The sequence below is a fragment of the Natator depressus genome, chromosome 12 (genome assembly GCF_965152275.1).
Source record: "Natator depressus isolate rNatDep1 chromosome 12, rNatDep2.hap1, whole genome shotgun sequence".
NCBI lineage: Eukaryota > Metazoa > Chordata > Testudines > Cheloniidae > Natator > Natator depressus.
Genome location: NC_134245.1, coordinates 32,677,733 through 32,687,324, shown reverse-complemented (window position 1 = coordinate 32,687,324; position 9,592 = coordinate 32,677,733). Strand labels below are relative to the sequence as shown.

Sequence of the window (9,592 nt, the reverse complement as noted above, 5' to 3'; positions counted from 1 at the left end):
CGCCCCCGTTGGGACGCGCCCTCTGTGAGAGCGGCGTCCTGCCGCCGGCTCCGCCCCCTGTGACGCTCCTTCGAAGGGCCTTCACTCCCGACGTCCTATCTTCTTCCGGGTCATGACCTCCTTTCCTCCCTGTGGTGAAGCGCGGCTGTTGCTGGGGCCCGGCTCTTTTTCCTGACGGAGTTTTCTTCTCCCCGGGATTGGAGTAAGTGAAAGGACGCTGCGAGGGGAGGGGCTGGCTGCCCTGAGTCCCGCCTGTTAACTCCCCCTCCCCTCTGGCTCAGGGGCGCTTGCTCCTCTTCTCCCCCCGCCACGGAGGTGTTCCCTCCTCTCCGGTTCTACTGGCGTCGACATGGGAGAAGTGGGTGGCCCCTCCCCCTGCCTGCGCACCGGTCCGAGCGTGGAGGGGGGAACTAACCCCTCCCATCCTCTCACGGGGAAGAGAAGGGGCTCACTCCCCATCTGCCGGGGATAGGCCCCCCCGTGTGCCCAGGCACGCGCAAGAAAAGAGGGTTGACCCCCTGAAGAGGGGAGAATGAATCTCTCCAGGCCCCTGCCACAGGAGAAAAGGGGGCTCCTGTCTTAAAACAAACCAGCCCTCCTTCCTTCTCTAGCTATGGTTACAGTCACGCTGCAGGTTTATCTCCCGCATGCTGGAGCGGGTGGCATGGCAGTAAATTGAAGCACGGTGTCGATCAGGAATGGTCAGTTATTTTTTGTCCCCGTCCAAATTTCTTGGTCAAGATAGAGGCGAGGTCCAGACTCCAAGAGAAACATGTTTCACCTGGCAATAACAATAATTAGAATAAGTAAATAAAAAAGATATTGCGGACTTTTCAAAAGTGTCTGGTGGCTCGGCTTTGGCCACTGTCCACCTATTGTCTACTCTGGTCTATCGTACAGCTTAAGCCTAAAAGTATGGGAGCAGTTTATCCAAATTGGCCAGCCCCCTCCTCTGTGTACCTCTTCTTTGGTTTATGTTCCTATGCGGAGCCCATCCTTGGGGTCTCTTCATTCCAGAGTGGCTTGCATTCCTATTGGGGCATGGTATGCCATCAATATGGGTGTCAGTGAATTTAACAAACCATTTTCTGTCTCTAAGGACTACTTGACAATTGGAGGGAAAAACAGTCTTATAAAAGAATGTGAATAAGAGTGACTACAAAGAGAGAGAGAGAGAGCTAGCTGCAATAAACTTTTGTTATACAACATTGATTTCCAAAGCATGATTCACTGTATGTGGCAATAAAATGTTGAAAGCATTCAAGAAAAAAAATTCCATTACATGAACTGTTGTCCTTCTGTGGTTCTGTTCTAATGAATGCATCTTGACACTTAGAGAATGGCCTGGCAAAACACCTGTCAGCAACAGTGATGAAAATACACCCTTACAGTTTGATCTGATAATCTGCTATAATAGTAAATAAAGCAGTGACCATTTGTCAGTTTGTGTTCAGTAGAAACAGTACTTCCTTAGTACGTCCTAGCCTAATGTATAAGATGTATGCATCCCGGTTTTCACGGATGTATCCCAATACAACATACAAATTAACTGTAATATAGTGCATTTGCTGGAAAATGTAGGGGTTATTCTTAATTTGACTAATATGGTGTGTAACTATAATAGAATAGTGTGATGTTTATATATTCTGACATAGCAGAGTATACCCAGATCACTCAAAGTTAAGGGCAGATTGTCATTAACTTTGAGTTCTCTGGGAAATGAATCAATGTTACTTGAATGGAAACTTAATTACTGGCTGCTTTTATGAAGTTTGCAAGCACATATCCATTGTTACATATATATTTTTTTTTAGTAATTTGTATGAAAATTAACAGTTAATATCATCTACAACTTTGCATCCTTGACATGATGGATGTTTTAAAGTAATACTAACAAGTAGCGTAGGTCCAAAATCTAATTTTTTTGTCTTTAAAGTTGTGTATAACAGAATGAACACATTAATTAAAGTTAATAAAAACAGTGCTAGAAAGCCAAACAGTATTGTTAGTGAAAACTCAAAAAACAAATACTGACCAATCTGTTTTGCACTTCTATTGAAAAATGAAAAAATAAACTATCAATGGTGAAAAATAAATTACCATAGCTAATTTGGTTAGCTATACTCTCTCCCCTAGAGTCATCATTAGTTCTTACTTTTCATGGCTAGTACACCACCATGTGGACATCCTTATCCTTTTTGTAAAATATGTTGCAAATGCTTTAAAAGCAGCATTGATGATCAAACAATCTAATACCACATGGAGCTCAGATATAATAAAAATGTACTATGGGTCAGCTGAGATGTTTAAACTTGTTGCTGGTTTTTGTGTTATGCTAGATGAAAAACATGGAGGCAGGGTTTAAGGTAGAATCTATATAAATGCAAGGGTTTCCCTGAGGTGAAAATAAATCAGGGGCAGAATTAAACCCCTGGGCTTTCCTCTGTCTCCAAAAGCTGAGAAATATCATAAGCGTCCTTTGTTTCCTTAATATGTGTGTGCAACATGTTTATACAGACCGTGTCAGTAAGTTTAGGTAAAAAAGGCATCACAAAGCCTACTATTAATAAATATTTTAATGAAGTGTGTGTGGATGGCAGGGGAATCAAGGAAAGCAGTTTATCTGGATTTGAACTTTCTCCTTCAGTGCCTTCCATCCAAATATGGGAACATCGTTTCTCATGCACTAGAACAAAGTGAAACTTGCTGATGTCGGACAATGAAAATAGATTAGTCAATGGAAAATAGCTGAACAAACAGTGTCAGTGATACTAAAAATACTACTTAAAATTTAAGTGTTTTTAACAGTAATGCTTTTTAAAAATATATTTTAACCTGAGAGCTTCCCTTTAATGGGAATTACCTATTATTAGGGAACAGTAAACATTTTATTTAGGCGTCATAGGGCATTTTCTACCCTTTTGATTAAAGGTTAAAGGACACCGTCAACCTGAATTTTTTAAATTAATTGTTTTTAAATGCAAGTTTTAAACAGCATGTCCTCAATTGATTTTTTTTTTTTTTTTTTTTTTTTTAAAGATTCACATAGGGTTTTTTCCTGTTTCCCTGCTGATGTTATAAGGGTTAGCAAGGGCAGATAGGTGGCCCATGAGCAGCAATATAAAACATACTTGTGGCCATCTCCCTCTGGGTGCATGTCTGCCTAACAGCAGCAGTACTGAAATAAGAGCTGCTTGTTGAGAACTGCGGAGGAATCTGTGATTAAGGAACTTTCATCCATAGGTGCTGACTCTGTGGGTACTCCAGGGCTGGAGCACTCACCGGGAAAAAAATAGAGGGTGCTCAGCACCCACCAGTGGTCCTGCCAATCAGCTCCTCCTCCTCCCTCCCAGCACCTTCTGCCTGCTGGTGACCAGCTGTTCAGTGGTGTGCAGGAGGTGCTGGGGGGAGGGGGAGTAATGGGGGCAGGAAGAGGGAGGGTGGTGGTGGGGACTTGGGAGAAGGGATGGGGGCGGGGCCTGGGGTAGAGCAGAGGTCGGGAAATTAGAAAGTTGGTGCCTCTGCTTTCATCCTATGTAGCTGTGTCTGGTCTTATGAAGGTGTATGGGGAGGGAGAGAAGGAGCTCTTTAGGTTTCTGTTGCTTCTCAAACCCATGCTTGGGTCTGGAAAGTGAAGGAGCCAGATCTCCTGGTCTTCTTCCACCTAACACCTGACTCGGATTGCTTCTGGCCCCATGTTGGGGTCTGGGTGGGGACCAGATGGAAATGCTGATTCAACCTTGTCATAAATATAAAGGGAAGGGTAAACCCCTTTAAAATCCCTCCTGGCCAGAGGAAATCTCCTCTCACCTGTAAAGGGTTAAGAAGCTAAAGGTAACCTCGCTGGCACCTGACCAAAATGACCAATGAGGAGACAAGATACTTTCAAAAGCTGGGAGGAGGGAGAGAAACAAAGGGTCTGTGTGTCTGTCTATATTCTGTCTTTGCCGGGGTTAGACCAGGAATGGAGTCTTAGAACTTTTAGTAAGTAATCTAGCTAGGTACGTGTTAGATTATGATTTCTTTAAATGGCTGAGAAAAGAATTGTGCTGAATAGAATAACTATTTCTGTCTGTGTATCTTTTTTGTAACTTAAGGTTTTGCCTAGAGGGGTTCTCTATGTTTTGAATCTAATTACCCTGTAAGGTATCTACCATCCTGATTTTACAGGGGGGATTTCTTATTTCTAATTACTTCTATTTTTATTAAAAGTCTTCTTGTAAGAAAACTGAATGCTTTTTCATTGTTCTTAGGATCCAAGGGTCTGGGTCTGTGGTCACCTATGCAAATTGGTGAGGCTTTTTACCAAACCTTGTCCAGAAAGTGGGGTGCAAGGTTTTGGGAAGTATTTTCGGGGGAAAGACGTGTCCAAACAGCTCTTCCCCAGTAACCAGTATTTGTTTGGTGGTGGTAGCGGCCAATCCAAGGACAAAGGGTGGAATATTTTGTACCTTGGGGAAGTTTTGACCTAAGCTGGTAAAGATAAGCTTAGGAGGTTTTTCATGCAGGTCCCCACATCTGTACCCTAGAGTTCAGAGTGGGGGAGGAACCTTGACAAACCTAGTTCCTGATTTCTTGCCCCGTACTCTAGCAGGGAGAGTGTAGCAGATGGCAGCATGCTCAGTTACTTGGTCCAATATTTGGGGACTGCAAATCCACCTGTTTGTTTTTTTTGTCTAGTTTAGTATCTTATCATGAACTTCCCTACACTTGCAGGTTTCTTTTGCACACAACATGGTTTCAATATGAGTTTTGTTGAACTGAATAGAAAGAATAGATATAATTCATTTCTTGGTAACCTGGGAAAATCAAGAAAACTTTTTATGGGGAGGTCTTTATGAGCTTAATATATCTATATGTTTCAGGATTGTTGCTGTAGGGGCTCCTATGACTTTAAATGGAGATATTAGTTATTGGAATTTTTAAAAAATATATTCAGAGGGATTTCTGAATTTGGGTTTTCTTTGGCAAAAAAGGTTTAACGAACAGTCCCTGAGGAGCTGAAGACTACTCCTTCTTTCCTGTAAGGAGGTAAAAACAAATTTAATAATAATGCTGTACTACAAAACTTCTCCCTTTCTCAAGTAAGTCAGGAGTAAAATTTGTGTAGTGTTGTTGAATATCTTGAAGTTGAAGATATGAGCTTGACACCATTTTAAATCTCCTCTTGAAGCGCAGGGAACAGTCCTGCTCAAGTTCTCTCTGGACATATAAGTGGAGGTGAATAAAACAGTAACTAAAAGAAAAAGCTCCACTGTGAGTTGAGTGAGTGAGTGAAGTACAGGACCAGCAAAATTGGCAGAAAAATTCAATAAGAGTACAACTCTATCAGAGGAAAGGTAGAGTTTTCTGGTCAGTGCTAATGAGAGAGAGTTTTTAGGTATCATTCTGGGATGCATTAGCAGGAGTGTTGTAAGAAAGACACAAGAAGCAATTATTCTGCTGTACTCTTTGCTGATTAGGCCTGAACTGGAGTATTGTGTCCAGTTATGGGTGCCACATTTCAGGAAAGAGGTGGACAAATTGGAGAAAGTCCAGAGAAGAGCAACAAAAATTATTAAAGTTCTAGAGAACATGACCTATGAGTGAAGATTGAAAACATTGGGGTTGTTTAGTCTGGAGAAGAGAAGAATGAGAAGACATAACAGTTTTCAAGTACATAAAAGGTTGTTATAAGGAGGAGGGAGAAAAATTGTTCTCCTTAACCTCTGTGGATAGGCCAAGAAGCAATGGGCTTAAATTGCAGTAAAGGTGGTTTAGGTTGGACATTGGGAAAAACTTCCTAACTGTCAGGGTGGGTAAGCACTGGAATAAATTGCTCAGGGAGGCTGTGGAATCTCCATCCTTGGAGATTTTTAAGAGTGGATTAGACCATCCCTGACAGGTGTTTGTCTAGATCAGGGGTCGGCAACCTATGGCACGTGTGCCAAAGATGGCACGCAAGCTGATTTTTTTTAATGGCACGCAGCTGCCTGCTGGGCCCCAGCCGCTGGCCCCGCTCAGCCTGCTGCCGAACCCAGGCCGGGACCCCGGCAGGCAGCAGTGTGCCATTAAAAATCCTGCCCGCCCTGGCCCACTCTTCTCCGTGCGCCGCCCCCCCAGCGGGGGCAGGGTGAAGAAGCTTGGTCCTGCCAGCTGCTGCTGCAGGGCAGGCAAGCTCCCCCCTCCCCACCTCTTCCCCCTGCGTGCTGGGTTCCTGCCCCTCCTCCTCTCCCTCCCTGCCGCCGATCAGCTGATGACCCTTGCGAAGGAGTGGGAGAAGTGGAGCCACAGTGCACTCACTGCTCCGGGGAGGAGGCACAGAAGAGGTGGAGATGGGGTCTTGGGGAAAGGGGGTGGAATCAGGGCATACCCCCTCCGACCCCCTGCTGTGAGCCGCTCTGGGCAGGGGGCTGGGAACACCCGCACGACCCTAGCCCACATCCACTGCCCTGACCCCTACGTCCCCCACACACACTCCAGCCCCCTGCCCTGACCCCTGCCCCCCCCCGACCCCAGCCTTGACTCCACCACCCTCCACACATACCCAGCCCCCCCATGCCCTGACTCCTGCACGCTCCTCAGACGCCCGCAGCCCCCTGCCCTGACTCCTGCACACCCCATGCCCTGACCCCCACATTCCCACCCCCACCCTGAGCACCAAACGGGAGCTCCTGCACCCCCCGCCCCATTCCCACCTGCACCCCTCACACCAAATGGGAGCTGCCCAGGTAAGTACTCCACACCCAAACCTCCTGCCCCAACCCTGAGTCCCCTCCCTCATTCTAGCTCCTGGCCAGACTCTACACCCCAACCCCCAGTCTGCTTCTTAACCCCCAGCACTGTGCTCAGTGCACTCCCACCCTCAGCTCAGTGCAGAGAGAGAGGAAGAGAATGGGCTAGAACCAGGGAGAAGGTAGGTACCCACTCTATGTGGGCAGGGCTGGGATCCCAGACCGGCAGCGGGCTGAGAGGGGCTGGCAGCCAGGACTCTGGCGCGGATGGAACCCCAGACTGGCAGCAGGCTGAGCCGCTCAGCCCACTGCTGGTCTGGGGTTCTGGCTGCCGGCCCCTTGCCAGCCGGGATTCCGGCTGCAGGTCCCACTCAGCCTGCTGCCGGCCTAGGTGAATGGAACCCCAGGCTGGCAGCGGGCTGAGCGGGTCAGCGGCGTAAGATCAGCATTTTAATTTAATTTTAAATGAAGCGTCTTAAACATTTTGAAAACCTTGTTTACTTTACATACGACAATAGTTTAGTTATATAATATATAGACTTACAGAGAGACCGTCTAAAAAACGTTAAAATGTATTACTGGCACGCGAAACCTTAAATTAAAGTGAATAAATGAAGACTCGGCACACCACTTCTGAAAGGTCGCCGACCCCGGGTCTAGATAATACTTAGCTCTGCCATGAGTTCAGGGAGCTGGACTAGATGACCTCTTGAGGTCCCTCCCAGTCCTATGATTCTATTGTGACTCTAGTTACCCATATTGACTGATGATCATTAACTTAGAACAAATCAGATTCCAACAGCCATGGAGTGGTGAGAAATTGCTTGGAGTGAGTATTGTAGTGCTGCTGTTGATAAACTTCTCTATTGGTGTTTCACTTTCAACTCAGTGGGGTTTTTTTGTGTGGTGGGAGGTAGTGAGAAGATAAATCTTCTTAGAGGGTGGACTTCTCCTGTCCCTCTGCAATTATTTTAAAATAAACTTTTGTGCTCATTAGGGGTGCCAAATTGAGAGAACTGAATATATGAAATTATCAACAGAACAGGTACAGCATTGGCATCAGCAGCAGCTTCCCCACACTGTCTAGTCAGTATGCTTCAATTGTTAACTTCTTTGTGGGGGAACTGAAGAGATGCCATATGTTAATGACTTTTGGCTGCTACTATATTTGATCCTGTGACCTTCAGATGAAAGACTCTCTTGTGTCTTAGTAGTTCCCTTAGCCATCCACTCTTTCTCCTGCTCTTCAGTTAATATTGACTAATGTCCACCACTGGTTGTGTGGTATGGATGCTATAAATGTACATCAGAGGGGGATAGTGTAGGTATACTGTCAATATTGCATATAGCTGCACAGCAGGCCCAGAAAAAACAAAATAGCCATTCTTTCTGGCTATGGTAGATGGAGAGCTGTGATAGGTGAAAGCTCTTCCACAACAGAATTGCAATTGGGCTATCTTGCCCTTATTGCATACTCTTTGCTGTGACATCCTTGTACTCTGAGACCAAGTCTATACTGTGAAAATATATTGTTAGAAAATGTTAACTAACCAATTTCAACTAATATGATGTTACACATATCTTTAGTACCTAGTGATGACAGGGACAAGTCCTGTTTAAAAATGTTTAGCTGGTCATGGTTAGGGTGACAATATATAGATGTTTAGCTGGTCATGGTTATTCTCTTGTGGCAGAATATATAGATCTCCTCTCTGGGCTAGCAGGGAAGCACTGTCTAAGAAGGAACACAGCTGTTTGGAGTGATTGCAAAGGCATTTGGGAGGGGATGGAAACAGTTAAGAGAAAAGGAAGGTTTCCTTTCTCACTTCATATAAGATGTAAGTTGCTGGAAGACATAAGAGAGGAAGGAGTCACTGTTGGCACGTTCTCCAGTGTCTAGGGAAACCTTGCCGATAGGGCTGGAAGGACTGTGGGGTGTCTGGGCAAGGTAAATGGACTGACTTGTGAAACCCAGATGACCAGGGTAGGAACTGATTATGCTGTAGGTGAGCCAAGTAAACTGTTTTCTTGTTGTGGCTTAATAAAGCAAACGTTGAGAAGGGGAAGAATGTTAAATGAATGACCCGTGGTTGGGATATGAATATTTCTAGAGCCCAGGAGGATGGGAAACTAAGGCACGGTGGCACACCCAGACTGGAAGGGGAGTGGCACCCTGCTACACCCTAATAAATACATTTTCTAATGGAATTCTATTTTCCCTGAGAAAAGACCCTAGTGTATTAAGCTCTGAGGTTCTCAAACACTCCGGTGATGGGTGCTTTATAGGAACCTAAATAGATTTTTTGCATCTTTCTCTATCTCTGATTACTTAACCACTCTCTAGGATATGTTCAGTTACACATAGGTTTCTTTAATTTTTATAATCTCAGATCACCTGCTTTGTCAGTATTACTACCTCATAATTTAATTCCAAATCCTAACAATTTACAGCTTGAAAAAAGGCAAAAGCACTGACACTCATGCCATTGTAATTTGACAATAATTAAAATATAATCCATTGAAGAATAAGAAACTCCCTGTTAGAACTGTTTATAAGCTATGCTTACTGTCCATGCACTGTGTTTTGAATCAAATTTCAAATAGCTTCTTGCTCTTAATTAAAGTAAAGATTGCTATCTTGTTTGGAAACTTCCAAGAAGGGAACAATTTAGTGTGACTATGTCTTGCTACTTGTATCGATACAGCATTTTTTAAAAGATTTGGCATTTTCTCTCTGTCCAGCTGGCCTTAACACTGGCTTCATTGAACTCCATTCAAAATACTGCTAGGATCATATTCCTAACTGGTTGTTCTATCCATGGCCCTCTCTCCATTGCATCAAAGAATAGCTCTTTGTCTTTGCATTTAAGGGCCTTCAC

The 9,592-nt window shown here is 44.6% G+C and overlaps 1 protein-coding gene across 1 annotated transcript in view; it reads left to right on the top strand.

Moving 5' to 3' along the window:
- The first annotated feature begins 52 nt into the window (after positions 1 to 52).
- Positions 53 to 9,592, top strand: part of CMC2 (C-X9-C motif containing 2) — a 47,106-nt gene continuing 37,566 nt past the window's right edge. Inside the window, exon 1 of the mRNA XM_074968817.1 lies at positions 53 to 202. The gene's annotated coding sequence lies outside the window, so the exon portion shown is untranslated. The remainder of the gene's footprint in view (positions 203 to 9,592) is intronic.